The sequence below is a fragment of the Puntigrus tetrazona genome, chromosome 10 (assembly GCF_018831695.1).
Source record: "Puntigrus tetrazona isolate hp1 chromosome 10, ASM1883169v1, whole genome shotgun sequence".
In the NCBI taxonomy this organism is placed as follows: domain Eukaryota; kingdom Metazoa; phylum Chordata; class Actinopteri; order Cypriniformes; family Cyprinidae; genus Puntigrus; species Puntigrus tetrazona.
In genome coordinates, this window is record NC_056708.1 from 14,664,761 (window position 1) to 14,678,801 (window position 14,041).

Sequence of the window (14,041 nt, forward strand, 5' to 3'; positions counted from 1 at the left end):
CTTTGCTTTCCCTTACTGCTTATTTAATTCAATTGCCTTTAAAGTAGCTGTTCTTTAAACAGAGTTTGACTGTTTTTAACTACTTAACTAATGCTCTTATCTTTAATGTAGCTCGTTTTGAAGTATTTTTTTGTATTTCATTCATTACTTATCTAGTATAATGGCACTTAGTGTGCCTCACCTTGAAATAGGGGGCTTTTTGCCGCAGCTTTCACTTACGGCCATACCACCCTGTTCACGCCTGATCTCATCTGATCTCAGAAGCTAAGCAGAGTTGGGCCTAGTTAGTACTTGGATGGGAGACTGCCTAGGAATACCAGGTGCTGTAAGTTTTTGAGTTTTTTCACTACTTATCTAATACACTGGCCCTTAGTGTGGCCAACGTTTGACCAGCTTTTTGCTTTCCCTTACTGCTTATTTAATTCAATTGCCTTTAAAGTAGCTGTATTTTAAACAGAGTTTGACTGTTTTTAACTACTTAACTAATGCTCTTATCTTTAATGTAGCTCATTTTGAAGTATTTTTTTGTATTTCATTCATTACTTATCTAGTATAATGGCACTTAGTGTGCCTCACCTTGAAATAGGGGGCTTTTTGCTGCAACTTTCACTTACGGCCATGCCACCCTGTTCACGCCTGATCTCATCAGATCTCAGAAGCTAAACAGAGTTGGGCCTAGGTAGTACTTGGATGGTAGACTGCCTAGGAATACCAGGTGCTGTAAGTTTTGGAATTTTTTCACTACTTATCTAATACACTGGCCCTTAGTGTGGCCAAAGTTTGACCAGCTCTTTGCTTTCCCTTACTGCTTATTTAATTTAATTGCCTTTAAAGTAGCTGTTCTTTAAACAGAGTTTGACTGTTTTTAACTACTTAACTAATGCTCTTATCTTTAATGTAGCTCATTTTGAAGTATTTTTTGTATTTCATTCATTACTTATCTAGTATAATGGCACTTAGTGTGCCTCACCTTAAAATAGGGGGCTTTTTGCAGCAGCATTTGCTTACTGCCATACCACCCTGTTCACGCCTGATCTCGTCTGATCTCAGAAGCTAAGCAGAGTTGGGCCTAGCTAGTACTTGGATTGGAGACTGCCTAGGAATACCAGGTGCTGTAGGTTTTTGAGTTTTTTCCCTACTTATCTAATACACTGGCCCTTAGTGTGGCCAAAGTTTGACCAGCTCTTTGCTTTCCCTTACTGCTTATTTAATTCAATTGCCTTTAAAGTAGTTGTACTTTAAACAGAGTTTGACTGTTTTTAACTACTTAACTAATGCTCTTATCTTTAATGTAGCTTATTTTGAAGTATTTTTTTGTATTTCATTCATTACTTATCTAGTATAATGGCACTTAGTGTGCCTCACCTTAAAATAGGGGGCTTTTTGCAGCAGCTTTCGCTTATGGCCATACCACCCTGTTCACGCCTGATCTCGTCTGATCTCAGAAGCTAAGCAGAGTTGGGCCTAGTTAGTACTTGGATGGGAGACTGCCTAGGAATACCAGGTGCTGTAAGTTTTTGTGTTTTTTCACTACTTATCTAATACACTGGCCCTTAGTGTGGCCAAAGTTTGGCCAGCTCTTTGCTTTCCCTTACTGCTTATTTAATTCAATTGCCTTTAAAGTAGCTGTTCTTTAAACAGAGTTTAACTATTTTAACTAATTAACTAATGCTCTTATCTTTAATGTATCTCATTTTGAAGTATTTTTTTGTATTTCATTCATTACTTATCTAGTATAATGGCACTTAGTGTGCCTCACCTTAAAATAGGGGACTTTTTGCAGCAGCTTTCGCTTACGGCCATACCACCCTGTTCACGCCTGATCTCGTCTGATCTCAGAAGCTTAGCAGAGCTGGGCCTAGTTAGTACTTGGATTGGAGACTGCCTAGGAATACCAGGTGCTGTAAGTTTTTGAGTTTTTTCACTACTTATCTAATACACTGGCCCTTAGTGTGGCCAAAGTTTGACCAGCTCTTTGCTTTCCCTTACTGCTTATTTAATTCAATTGCCTTTAAAGTAGCTGTTCTTTAAACAGAGTTTGACTGTTTTTAACTACTTAACTAATGCTCTTATCTTTAATGTAGCTCATTTTGAAGTATTTTTTTGTATTTCATTCATTACTTATCTAGTATAATGGCACTTAGTGTGCCTCACCTTAAAATAGGGGCTTTTGCAGCAGCTTTAGCTTACGGCCATACCACCCTGTTCACGCCTGATCTCGTCTGATCTCAGAAGCTAAGCAGAGTTGGGCCTAGTTAGTACTTGGATGGGAGACTGCCTAGGAATACCAGGTGCTGTAAGTTTTTGAGTTTTTTCACTACTTATCTAATACACTGGCCCTTAGTGTGGCCAAAGTTTGACCAGCTCTTTGCTTTCCCTTACTGCTTATTTAATTCAATTGCCTTTAAAGTAGCTGTTCTTTAAACAGAGTTTGACTGTTTTTAACTACTTAACTAATGCTCTTATCTTTAATGTAGCTCATTTTGAAGTATTTTTTTTTTTGTATTTCATTCATTACTTATCTAGTATAATGGCACTTAGTGTGCCTCACCTTAAAATAGGGGCTTTTGCAGCAGCTTTCGCTTACGGCCATACCACCCTGTTCACGCCTGATCTCGTCTGATCTCAGAAGCTAGGCAGAGTTGGGCCTAGTTAGTACTTGGATGGGAGACTGCCTAGGAATACCAGGTGCTGTAAGTTTTTGAGTTTTTTCACTACTTATCTAATACACTGGCCCTTAGTGTGGCCAAAGTTTGACCAGCTCTTTGCTTTCCCTTACTGCTTATTTAATTCAATTGCCTTTAAAGTAGCTGTTCTTTAAACAGAGTTTGACTGTTTTTAACTACTTAACTAATGCTCTTATCTTTAATGTAGCTCATTTTGAAGTATTTTTTTGTATTTCATTCATTACTTATCTAGTATAATGGCACTTAGTGTGCCTCACCTTAAAATAGGGGCTTTTTGCAGCAGCTTTCGCTTACGGCCATACCACCCTGTTCACGCCTGATCTCGTCTGATCTCAGAAGCTAAGCAGAGTTGGGCCTAGTTAGTACTTGGATGGGAGACTGCCTAGGAATACCAGGTGCTGTAAGTTTTTGAGTTTTTCACTACTTATCTAATACACTGGCCCTTAGTGTGGCCAAAGTTTGACCAGCTCTTTGCTTTCCCTTACTGCTTATTTAATTCAATTGCCTTTAAAGTAGCTGTTCTTTAAACAGAGTTTGACTGTTTTTAACTACTTAACTAATGCTCTTATCTTTAATGTAGCTCATTTTGAAGTATTTTTTTGTATTTCATTCATTACTTATTTAGTATAATGGCACTTAGTGTGCCTCACCTTAAAATAGGGGCTTTTTGCAGCAGCTTTAGCTTACGGCCATACCACCCTGTTCACGCCTGATCTCGTCTGATCTCAGAAGCTAAGCAGAGTTGGGCCTAGTTAGTACTTGGATGGGAGACTGCCTAGGAATACCAGGTGCTGTAAGTTTTTGAGTTTTTTCACTACTTATCTAATACACTGGCCCTTAGTGTGGCCAAAGTTTGACCAGCTCTTTGCTTTCCCTTACTGCTTATTTAATTCAATTGCCTTTAAAGTAGCTGTTCTTTAAACAGAGTTTGACTGTTTTTAACTACTTAACTAATGCTCTTATCTTTAATGTAGCTCATTTTGAAGTATTTTTTGTATTTCATTCATTACTTATCTAGTATAATGGCACTTAGTGGGCCTCACCTTAAAATAGGGGGCTTTTTGCAGCAGCATTTGCTTACGGCCATACCACCCTGTTCACGCCTGATCTCGTCTGATCTCAGAAGCTAAGCAGAGTTGGGCCTAGTTAGTACTTGGATGGGAGACTGCCTAGGAATACCAGGTGCTGTAAGTTTTTGAGTTTTTTCACTACTTATCTAATACACTGGCCCTTAGTGTGGCCAAAGTTTGACCAGCTCTTTGCTTTCCCTTACTGCTTATTTAATTCAATTGCCTTTAAAGTAGCTGTTCTTTAAACAGAGTTTGACTGTTTTTAACTACTTAACTAATGCTCTTATCTTTAATGTAGCTCATTTTGAAGTATTTTTTGTATTTCATTCATTACTTATCTAGTATAATGGCACTTAGTGTGCCTCACCTTAAAATAGGGGCTTTTTGCAGCAGCTTTCGCTTACGGCCATACCACCCTGTTCACGCCTGATCTCGCCTGATCTCAGAAGCTAAGCAGAGTTGGGCCTAGTTAGTACTTGGATGGGAGACTGCCTAGGAATACCAGGTGCTGTAAGTTTTTGAGTTTTTTCACTACTTATCTAATACACTGGCCCTTAGTGTGGCCAAAGTTTGACCAGCTCTTTGCTTTCCCTTACTGCTTATTTAATTCAATTGCCTTTAAAGTAGCTGTTCTTTAAACAGAGTTTGACTGTTTTTAACTACTTAACTAATGCTCTTATCTTTAATGTAGCTCATTTTGAAGTATTTTTTTGTATTTCATTCATTACTTATCTAGTATAATGGCACTTAGTGTGCCTCACCTTAAAATAGGGGCTTTTTGCAGCAGCTTTAGCTTTACGGCCATACCACCCTGTTCACGCCTGATCTCGTCTGATCTCAGAAGCTAAGCAGAGTTGGGCCTAGTTAGTACTTGGATGGGAGACTGCCTAGGAATACCAGGTGCTGTAAGTTTTTGAGTTTTTCACTACTTATCTAATACACTGGCCCTTAGTGTGGCCAAAGTTTGACCAGCTCTTTGCTTTCCCTTACTGCTTATTTAATTCAATTGCCTTTAAAGTAGCTGTTCTTTAAACAGAGTTTGACTGTTTTTAACTACTTAACTAATGCTCTTATCTTTAATGTAGCTCATTTTGAAGTATTTTTTTGTATTTCATTCATTACTTATCTAGTATAATGGCACTGTGTGCCTCACCTTAAAATAGGGGCTTTTTGCAGCAGCTTTAGCTTACGGCCATACCACCCTGTTCACGCCTGATCTCGCCTGATCTCAGAAGCTAAGCAGAGTTGGGCCTAGTTAGTACTTGGATGGGAGACTGCCTAGGAATACCAGGTGCTGTAAGTTTTGAGTTTTTTCACTACTTATCTAATACACTGGCCCTTAGTGTGGCCAAAGTTTGACCAGCTCTTTGCTTTCCCTTACTGCTTATTTAATTCAATTGCCTTTAAAGTAGCTGTTCTTTAAACAGAGTTTGACTGTTTTTAACTACTTAACTAATGCTCTTATCTTTAATGTAGCTCATTTTGAAGTATTTTTTGTATTATTCATTCATTACTTATCTAGTATAATGGCACTTAGTGTGCCTCACCTTAAAATAGGGGCTTTTGCAGCAGCTTTTGCTTACGGCCATACCACCCTGTTCACGCCTGATCTCGTCTGATCTCAGAAGCTAAGCAGAGTTGGGCCTAGTTAGTACTTGGATGGGAGACTGCCTAGGAATACCAGGTGCTGTAAGTTTTGAGTTTTTTCACTACTTATCTAATACACTGGCCCTTAGTGTGGCCAAAGTTTGACCAGCTCTTTGCTTTCCCTTACTGCTTATTTAATTCAATTGCCTTTAAAGTAGCTGTTCTTTAAACAGAGTTTGACTGTTTTTAACTACTTAACTAATGCTCTTATCTTTAATGTAGCTCATTTTGAAGTATTTTTTTGTATTTCATTCATTACTTATCTAGTATAATGGCACTTAGTGTGCCTCACCTTAAAATAGGGGGCTTTTTGCAGCAGCTTTTGCTTACGGCCATACCACCCTGTTCACGCCTGATCTCATCTGATCTCAGAAGCTAAGCAGAGTTGGGCCTAGTTAGTACTTGGATGGGAGACTGCCTAGGAATACCAGGTGCTGTAATTTTTTGAGTTTTTTCACTACTTATCTAATACACTGGCCCTTAGTGTGGCCAAAGTTTGACCAGCTCTTTGCTTTCCCTTACTGCTTATTTAATTCAATTGCCTTTAAAGTAGCTGTTCTTTAAACAGAGTTTGACTGTTTTTAACTACTTAACTAATGCTCTTATCTTTAATGTAGCTCATTTTGAAGTATTTTTTTTTGTATTTCATTCATTACTTATCTAGTATAATGGCACTTAGTGTGCCTCACCTTAAAATAGGGGCTTTTTGCAGCAGCTTTAGCTTACGGCCATACCACCCTGTTCACGCCTGATCTCGTCTGATCTCAGAAGCTAAGCAGAGTTGGGCCTAGTTAGTACTTGGATGGGAGACTGCCTAGGAATACCAGGTGCTGTAAGTTTTTGAGTTTTTTCACTACTTATCTAATACACTGGCCCTTAGTGTGGCCAAAGTTTGACCAGCTCTTTGCTTTCCCTTACTGCTTATTTAATTCAATTGCCTTTAAAGTAGCTGTTCTTTAAACAGAGTTTGACTGTTTTTAACTACTTAACTAATGCTCTTATCTTTAATGTAGCTCATTTTGAAGTATTTTTTTGTATTTCATTCATTACTTATCTAGTATAATGGCACTTAGTGTGCCTCACCTTAAAATAGGGGGCTTTTTGCAGCAGCTTTTGCTTACGGCCATACCACCCTGTTCACGCCTGATCTCGTGTGATCTCAGAAGCTAAGCAGAGTTGGGCCTAGTTAGTACTTGGATGGGAGACTGACTAGGAATACCAGGTGCTGTAATTTTTTGAGTTTTTTCACTACTTATCTAATACACTGGCCCTTAGTGTGGCCAAAGTTTGACCAGCTCTTTGCTTTCCCTTACTGCTTATTTAATTCAGTTGCCTTTAAAGTAGCTGTTCTTTAAACAGAGTTTGACTGTTTTTAACTACTTAACTAATGCTCTTATCTTTAATGTAGCTCATTTTGAAAAATCTTTTTGTATTTCATTCATTACTTATTTAGTGTGCCTCACCTTAAAATAGGGGGCTTTTTGCAGCAGCTTTAGCTTACGGCCATACCACCCTGTTCACGCCTGATCTCAGAAGCTAAGCAGAGTTGGGCCTAGTTAGTACTTGGATGGGAGACTGCCTAGGAATACCAGGTGCTGTAAGTTTTTGAGTTTTTTCACTACTTATCTAATACACTGGCCCTTAGTGTGGCCAAAGTTTGACCAGCTCTTTGCTTTCCCTTACTGCTTATTTAATTCAATTGCCTTTAAAGTAGCTGTTCTTTAAACAGAGTTTGACTGTTTTTAACTACTTAACTAATGCTCTTATCTTTAATGTAGCTCATTTTGAAGTATTTTTTGTATTTCATTCATTACTTATCTAGTATAATGGCACTTAGTGTGCCTCACCTTAAAATAGGGGCTTTTTGCAGCAGCTTTCGCTTACGGCCATACCACCCTGTTCACGCCTGATCTCGTCTGATCTCAGAAGCTAAGCAGAGTTGGGCCTAGTTAGTACTTGGATGGGAGACTGCCTAGAATACCAGGTGCTGTAAGTTTTGAGTTTTTCACTACTTATCTAATACACTGGCCCTTAGTGTGGCCAAAGTTTGACCAGCTCTTTGCTTTCCCTTACTGCTTATTTAATTCAATTGCCTTTAAAGTAGCTGTTCTTTAAACAGAGTTTGACTGTTTTTAACTACTTAACTAATGCTCTTATCTTTAATGTGTAGCTCATTTTGAAGTATTTTTTTGTATTTCATTCATTACTTATCTAGTATAATGGCACTTAGTGTGCCTCACCTTAAAATAGGGGCTTTTTGCAGCAGCATTTGCTTTCGCCATACCACCCTGTTCACGCCTGATCTCGTCTGATCTCAGAAGCTAAGCAGAGTTGGGCCTAGTTAGTACTTGGATGGGAGACTGCCTAGGAATACCAGGTGCTGTAAGTTTTGAGTTTTTTCACTACTTATCTAATACACTGGCCCTTAGTGTGGCCAAAGTTTGACCAGCTCTTTGCTTTCCCTTACTGCTTATTTAATTCAATTGCCTTTAAAGTAGCTGTTCTTTAAACAGAGTTTGACTGTTTTTAACTACTTAACTAATGCTCTTATCTTTAATGTAGCTCATTTTGAAGTATTTTTTTGTATTTCATTCATTACTTATCTAGTATAATGGCACTTAGTGTGCCTCACCTTAAAATAGGGGCTTTTTGCAGCAGCTTTAGCTTACGGCCATACCACCCTGTTCACGCCTGATCTCGCCTGATCTCAGAAGCTAAGCAGAGTTGGGCCTAGTTAGTACTTGGATGGGAGACTGCCTAGGAATACCAGGTGCTGTAAGTTTTTGAGTTTTTTCACTACTTATCTAATACACTGGCCCTTAGTGTGGCCAAAGTTTGACCAGCTCTTTGCTTTCCCTTACTGCTTATTTAATTCAATTGCCTTTAAAGTAGCTGTTCTTTAAACAGAGTTTGACTGTTTTAACTACTTAACTAATGCTCTTATCTTTAATGTAGCTCATTTTGAAGTATTTTTTTGTATTTCATTCATTACTTATCTAGTATAATGGCACTTAGTGTGCCTCACCTTAAAATAGGGGGCTTTTTGCAGCAGCTTTCGCTTACGGCCATACCACCCTGTTCACGCCTGATCTCGTCTGATCTCAGCTGCTAAGCAGAGTTGGGCCTAGTTAGTACTTGGATGGTAGACTGCCTAGGAATACCAGGTGCTGTAAGTTTTTGTTTTTCACTACTTATCTAATACACTGGCCCTTAGTGTGGCCAAAGTTTGACCAGCTCTTTGCTTTCCCTTACTGCTTATTTAATTCAATTGCCTTTAAAGTAGCTGTACTTTAAACAGAGTTTGACTGTTTTTAACTACTTAACTAATGCTCTTATCTTTAATGTAGCTCATTTTGAAGTATTTTTTGTATTTCATTCATTACTTATCTAGTATAATGGCACTTAGTGTGCCTCACCTTAAAATAGGGGCTTTTGCAGCAGCATTTGCTTACACGCCCATACCACCCTGTTCACGCCTGATCTCGCCTGATCTCAGAAGCTAAGCAGAGTTGGGCCTAGTTAGTACTTGGATGGGAGACTGCCTAGGAATACCAGGTGCTGTAAGTTTTTGAGTTTTTTCACTACTTATCTAATACACTGGCCCTTAGTGTGGCCAAAGTTTGACCAGCTCTTTGCTTTCCCTTACTGCTTATTTAATCCAATTGCCTTTAAAGTAGCTGTACTTTAAACAGAGTTTGACTGTTTTTAACTACTTAACTAATGCTCTTATCTTTAATGTAGCTCATTTTGAAGTATTTTTTGTATTTCATTCATTACTTATCTAGTATAATGGCACTTAGTGTGCCTCACCTTAAAATAGGGGGCTTTTTGCAGCAGCTTTGGATTATGGCCATACCACCCTGTTCACGCCTGATCTCGTCTGATCTCAGAAGCTAAGCAGAGTTGGGCCTAGTTAGTAAGTGGATGGGAGACTGCCTAGGAATACCAGGTGCTGTAAGTTTTTGAGTTTTTCACTACTTATCTAATACACTGGCCCTTAGTGTGGCCAAAGTTTGACCAGCTCTTTGCTTTCCCTTACTGCTTATTTAATTCAATTGCCTTTAAAGTAGCTGTTCTTTAAACAGAGTTTGACTGTTTTTAACTACTTAACTAATGCTCTTATCTTTAATGTAGCTCATTTTGAAGTATTTTTTTGTATTTCATTCATTACTTATCTAGTATAATGGCACTTAGTGTGCCTCACCTTAAAATAGGGGCTTTTGCAGCAGCTTTCGCTTACGGCCATACCACCCTGTTCACGCCTGATCTCGTCTGATCTCAGAAGCTAAGCAGAGTTGGGCCTAGTTAGTACTTGGATGGGAGACTGCCTAGGAATACCAGGTGCTGTAAGTTTTTGAGTTTTTTCACTACTTATCTAATACACTGGCCCTTAGTGTGGCCAAAGTTTGACCAGCTCTTTGCTTTCCCTTACTGCTTATTTAATTCAATTGCCTTTAAAGTAGCTGTTCTTTAAACAGAGTTTGACTGTTTTTAACTACTTAACTAATGCTCTTATCTTTAATGTAGCTCATTTTGAAGTATTTTTTTGTATTTCATTCATTACTTATCTAGTATAATGGCACTTAGTGTGCCTCACCTTAAAATAGGGGGCTTTTTGCAGCAGCATTTGCTTACGGCCATACCACCCTGTTCACGCCTGATCTCGTCTGATCTCAGAAGCTAAGCAGAGTTGGGCCTAGTTAGTACTTGGATGGGAGACTGCCTAGGAATACCAGGTGCTGTAGCTTTTGAGTTTTTTCACTACTTATCTAATACACTGGCCCTTAGTGTGGCCAACGTTTGACCAGCTCTTTGCTTTCCCTTACTGCTTATTTAATTCAATTGCCTTTAAAGTAGCTGTTCTTTAAACAGAGTTTGACTGTTTTTAACTACTTAACTAATGCTCTTATCTTTAATGTAGCTCATTTTGAATTTTTTTTGTATTTCATTCATTACTTATCTAGTATAATGGCACTTAGTGTGCCTCACCTTAAAATAGGGGCTTTTTGCAGCAGGTTTGCTTACGGCCATACCACCCTGTTCACGCCTGATCTCGTCTGATCTCAGAAGCTAAGCAGAGTTGGGCCTAGTTAGTACTTGGATGGGAGACTGCCTAGGAATACCAGGTGCTGTAGTTTTTGAGTTTTTTCACTACTTATCTAATACACTGGCCCTTAGTGTGGCCAAAGTTTGACCAGCTCTTTGCTTTCCCTTACTGCTTATTTAATTCAATTGCCTTTAAAGTAGCTGTTCTTTAAACAGAGTTTGACTGTTTTTAACTACTTAACTAATGCTCTTATCTTTAATGTAGCTCATTTTGAAGTATTTTTTGTATTTCATTCATTACTTATCTAGTATAATGGCACTTAGTGTGCCTCACCTTAAAATAGGGGGCTTTTTGCAGCAGCTTTCGCTTACGGCCATACCACCCTGTTCACGCCTGATCTCGTCTGATCTCAGTAGCTAAGCAGAGTTGGACCTAGTTAGTACTTGGATGGGAGACTTCTTAGGAATACCAGGTGCTGTAAGTTTTTGAGTTTTTTCCCTACTTATCTAATACACTGGCCCTTAGTGTGGCCAAAGTTTGACCAGCTCTTTGCTTTCCCTTACTGCTTATTTAATTCAATAGCCTTTAAAGTAGCTGTTCTTTAAACAGAGTTTGACTGTTTTTAACTACTTAACTAATGCTCTTATCTTTAATGTAGCTCATTTTGAAAAATCTTTTTGTATTTCATTCATTACTTATCTAGTATAATGGCACTTAGTGTGCCTCAACTTAAAATAGGGGGCTTTTTACAGCAGCTTTAGCTTACGGCCATACCACCCTGTTCACGCCTGATCTCAGAAGCTAAGCAGAGTTGGGCCAAGTTAGTACTTGGATGGGAGACTGCTTAGGAATACCAGGTGCTGTAAGTTTTTGAGTTTTTTCACTACTTATCTAATACACTGGCCCTTAGTGTGGCCAAAGTTTGACCAGCTCTTTGCTTTCCCTTACTGCTTATTTAATTCAATTGCCTTTAAAGTAGCTGTTCTTTAAACATAGTTTGACTGTTTTTAACTACTTAACTAATGCTCTTATCTTTAATGTAGCTCATTTTGAAGTATTTTTTTGTATTTCATTCATTACTTATTTAGTGTGCCTCACCTTAAAATAGGGGGCTTTTTGCAGCAGCTTTAGCTCACGGCCATACCACCCTGTTGGCGCTAGAGAGCACACAGGAAGTTGTTGGCTGCAGTAGGGAGAGGTAGCCTCTCCTCCATTTTGTGTTAATTTTTGTGTTTGTATTTTGCTTTTTTCTTTAGTTTAAGTTAGTTTTTTGTTGTTTTTTTTTTTTTCAGTTATAAAACCACCCAACAGCAGCTTTTTTGCTTGCTGGAGGGTGGTTACGCCTTTCTATTTTTATTTTTTTCTTCTTTTCTTTAATGGACGGATTAATGGCAAATGACACTGGACTGGCACGAGGAACACGTGGGGCAAACGACAATGCAACGGCACAAGGAACATGCATGGCAAACGACACTGGAACGGCACGAGGAACACGCAAGGCAAACGACACTGGAACGGGAGGAGGAACACGCACGGCAAACGACACTGGACTGGATAAGCGACTACGAGTTGGAAATAGAATGGATCAAAACATGAAGAACAGGGTCAACGAAAGGAAATATTTAAAGGAGGCTACGGTGATTGTGAATGTGGAAAATGTGAACGATGTGACAGCGGTGGATATTATTAAAGCAGTGACGGACAAATGTGGAAATGGGACAATTCTGGCGCTAAGACCAAGGCAATTGAAAGAATTTGAACTAACGATGGAAAATATGGAAATATGTGAGTATTTTACTGATGGACTCTTAATCAAAGGAGTGAACTGTGAGGTTAAAAGACTGCAAAATAGAGATTATGTTGTTTCCTTCATGCACCTGCCTGTCTACCTTGATGATAAGGAAATTATGGGAAAATTGGAGTCATGGGGAGTTAATCCCATCTCAAAAATTAAAAGAAGATGCTACCTGGGCACTGACGTCGAAGATGGAACAAGGTTCCTAAAAGTAAGGTTCCCCAAGGAGGTGGCATCGTTGCCCTACAGCACCAAGCTTGAAACAGCAGAAGGGCCGCAGTACTTTCGGGTGATGCACAGCCATCAGGTGAAGACTTGTAGGCTGTGCATGAGCCCTGAACATCTGCTAAAAGAATGCCCTGATTTCACCTGCTACAAATGTAAAGAAAGGGGACATTTTGCAAGAGAGTGCAATGCAGTAAAGTGCCCAGAGTGTCAACAAATTTTAAATAATTGCGAGTGTGGGATAGAGGGAGAGGAAGGAGGTATGGAACATCGGGTGGACAGACAGGTGCATGAAGGAAACAGGGACGCGGAAGGAGAATTTGATAAAGGACAAGAGCAACAAGGACTACAACCAAAAGAAACAGACGGAGGAATGGGCAACAGAGAGGAAAGAGAAGGAATAAAAGAGAATGAAAAGAAGAAGGAACCGACACGAGAACAGGACACTCAAGGGACAGAAATGGAAATATCGGACAGTTTTAAAAGACTTCCGGATAACGTGGAGAAAGATGAACAAGAAATGAAAGATCAAAACAAAGAAACGGACACTGAAGAAGAAGCAAGGAAGGACAACATAGAAAAAGACAGAGGGGGGAAAGGACAAATAAGAAGGAGAGCACTAAAGGTAAAACCAAATGTTGGAAATGCAAGGAAAAAAATAATGATACGGGACAAAGTAAAAAGTTTTAACTGTTATGAAGTGTTAAGAGAGCTGGAGGGAGAAGATGGAGAGTAATGTTTTTTATGTACTTATTTTTCCTTCTTTTCATGGTTTTAAGATGTGTTGCTTTTAATGCAAGGGGACTGATGGACATGGGAAAATTTGAAAGAGTGAAAGAAAAATGTAAAGGAGAAGATGTTATTGCTCTGCAGGAAACAAACTGGAAAGATAGTGTGATGATGGACTATAAAAAGATGTGGGTAGGGGATATTTTGTATAATAATGGGGATGGAAGGCCTGGGAGAGGAGTGGCATTTTTAATGGGAAAAGGGGTTTTTAACGCAAGCAAAGTAGTGTATAAAGATAAAATGGGGAAATGTATGGTTGTGGAAGTGGATTATGAGGGACGGGAACTGATTTTAGTGAATATACACGCGCCAACAGAAGAGAAAGAAAAGAAAGATTTTTTTAATGTTTTAAGGAATATTGTAAAGAAATATAAGGAAATAATAATGATGGGGGATTTTAACACAGTTTTTAGCAAACAAGACATGGCAGAAGGAATGGTGTTTAAAACTGACACGGGGAGAAAAGAATTAAAAGCATTAATGGAAGAGAATAATATGATCGATGTGTGGAGAGAAAGAAATGAAAAGAAAAAAGAATTTTCTAGGAGGCAAATAGTGGGGCAGTTTGTGTGTGCAACAAGAATTGATTTTATTTTATGTACGAGAAATATGGAGAATTTTATACAAAAGATTATGTATGAAGAGACAAGCTTTAGCGATCACAAGTTTTTATATTTTAGAGTGGACTGGAGTAAAGTGCAAAGAGGGCCAGGAGTATGGATTTTAAATACAGAGATTTTAAAGAATGAAGATTATGTTTTCAGTATAAAGGAGATCATTG

General features: G+C 38.7%; 10 non-coding genes and 19 pseudogenes across 10 annotated transcripts; all 29 read left to right on the forward strand.

Annotated features, from left to right (window-relative positions):
* The first annotated feature begins 213 nt into the window (after positions 1–213).
* Positions 214–332, forward strand: LOC122353359. Its single transcript, XR_006251987.1, has one exon. It is a non-coding gene; the product is annotated as a 5S ribosomal RNA (ribosomal RNA).
* A 276-nt stretch (positions 333–608) lies between these two features.
* Positions 609–727, forward strand: LOC122353262 (annotated as a pseudogene).
* Positions 728–1,002: 275 nt separating this feature from the next.
* On the forward strand, positions 1,003–1,121 carry LOC122353338 (annotated as a pseudogene).
* Positions 1,122–1,397: 276 nt separating this feature from the next.
* LOC122353490 lies at positions 1,398–1,516 on the forward strand. Its single transcript, XR_006252025.1, has one exon. It is a non-coding gene; the product is annotated as a 5S ribosomal RNA (ribosomal RNA).
* Positions 1,517–1,791: 275 nt separating this feature from the next.
* Positions 1,792–1,910, forward strand: LOC122353339 (annotated as a pseudogene).
* A 274-nt stretch (positions 1,911–2,184) lies between these two features.
* LOC122353260 lies at positions 2,185–2,303 on the forward strand. The gene has a single exon (XR_006251977.1). It is a non-coding gene; the product is annotated as a 5S ribosomal RNA (ribosomal RNA).
* Positions 2,304–2,581: 278 nt separating this feature from the next.
* On the forward strand, positions 2,582–2,700 carry LOC122353288 (annotated as a pseudogene).
* Positions 2,701–2,975: 275 nt separating this feature from the next.
* On the forward strand, positions 2,976–3,094 carry LOC122353271. The gene has a single exon (XR_006251978.1). It is a non-coding gene; the product is annotated as a 5S ribosomal RNA (ribosomal RNA).
* A 274-nt stretch (positions 3,095–3,368) lies between these two features.
* LOC122353283 lies at positions 3,369–3,487 on the forward strand. The gene has a single exon (XR_006251979.1). It is a non-coding gene; the product is annotated as a 5S ribosomal RNA (ribosomal RNA).
* A 275-nt stretch (positions 3,488–3,762) lies between these two features.
* Positions 3,763–3,881, forward strand: LOC122353295. Its single transcript, XR_006251980.1, has one exon. It is a non-coding gene; the product is annotated as a 5S ribosomal RNA (ribosomal RNA).
* A 274-nt stretch (positions 3,882–4,155) lies between these two features.
* Positions 4,156–4,274, forward strand: LOC122353269 (annotated as a pseudogene).
* A 276-nt stretch (positions 4,275–4,550) lies between these two features.
* Positions 4,551–4,669, forward strand: LOC122353261 (annotated as a pseudogene).
* A 272-nt stretch (positions 4,670–4,941) lies between these two features.
* LOC122353270 lies at positions 4,942–5,060 on the forward strand (annotated as a pseudogene).
* A 274-nt stretch (positions 5,061–5,334) lies between these two features.
* On the forward strand, positions 5,335–5,453 carry LOC122353307. The gene has a single exon (XR_006251981.1). It is a non-coding gene; the product is annotated as a 5S ribosomal RNA (ribosomal RNA).
* Positions 5,454–5,728: 275 nt separating this feature from the next.
* LOC122353485 lies at positions 5,729–5,847 on the forward strand. The gene has a single exon (XR_006252020.1). It is a non-coding gene; the product is annotated as a 5S ribosomal RNA (ribosomal RNA).
* A 277-nt stretch (positions 5,848–6,124) lies between these two features.
* Positions 6,125–6,243, forward strand: LOC122353318. The gene has a single exon (XR_006251982.1). It is a non-coding gene; the product is annotated as a 5S ribosomal RNA (ribosomal RNA).
* A 276-nt stretch (positions 6,244–6,519) lies between these two features.
* On the forward strand, positions 6,520–6,638 carry LOC122353327 (annotated as a pseudogene).
* Positions 6,639–6,899: 261 nt separating this feature from the next.
* On the forward strand, positions 6,900–7,008 carry LOC122353420 (annotated as a pseudogene).
* A 274-nt stretch (positions 7,009–7,282) lies between these two features.
* Positions 7,283–7,400, forward strand: LOC122353315 (annotated as a pseudogene).
* Positions 7,401–7,675: 275 nt separating this feature from the next.
* On the forward strand, positions 7,676–7,793 carry LOC122353398 (annotated as a pseudogene).
* A 274-nt stretch (positions 7,794–8,067) lies between these two features.
* LOC122353272 lies at positions 8,068–8,186 on the forward strand (annotated as a pseudogene).
* Positions 8,187–8,461: 275 nt separating this feature from the next.
* LOC122353337 lies at positions 8,462–8,580 on the forward strand (annotated as a pseudogene).
* Positions 8,581–8,852: 272 nt separating this feature from the next.
* On the forward strand, positions 8,853–8,971 carry LOC122353436 (annotated as a pseudogene).
* A 275-nt stretch (positions 8,972–9,246) lies between these two features.
* On the forward strand, positions 9,247–9,365 carry LOC122353401 (annotated as a pseudogene).
* A 273-nt stretch (positions 9,366–9,638) lies between these two features.
* On the forward strand, positions 9,639–9,757 carry LOC122353329. Its single transcript, XR_006251983.1, has one exon. It is a non-coding gene; the product is annotated as a 5S ribosomal RNA (ribosomal RNA).
* Positions 9,758–10,033: 276 nt separating this feature from the next.
* Positions 10,034–10,152, forward strand: LOC122353308 (annotated as a pseudogene).
* Positions 10,153–10,423: 271 nt separating this feature from the next.
* On the forward strand, positions 10,424–10,542 carry LOC122353275 (annotated as a pseudogene).
* A 274-nt stretch (positions 10,543–10,816) lies between these two features.
* Positions 10,817–10,935, forward strand: LOC122353280 (annotated as a pseudogene).
* A 276-nt stretch (positions 10,936–11,211) lies between these two features.
* Positions 11,212–11,320, forward strand: LOC122353427 (annotated as a pseudogene).
* The last annotated feature ends 2,721 nt before the right edge of the window (positions 11,321–14,041 follow it).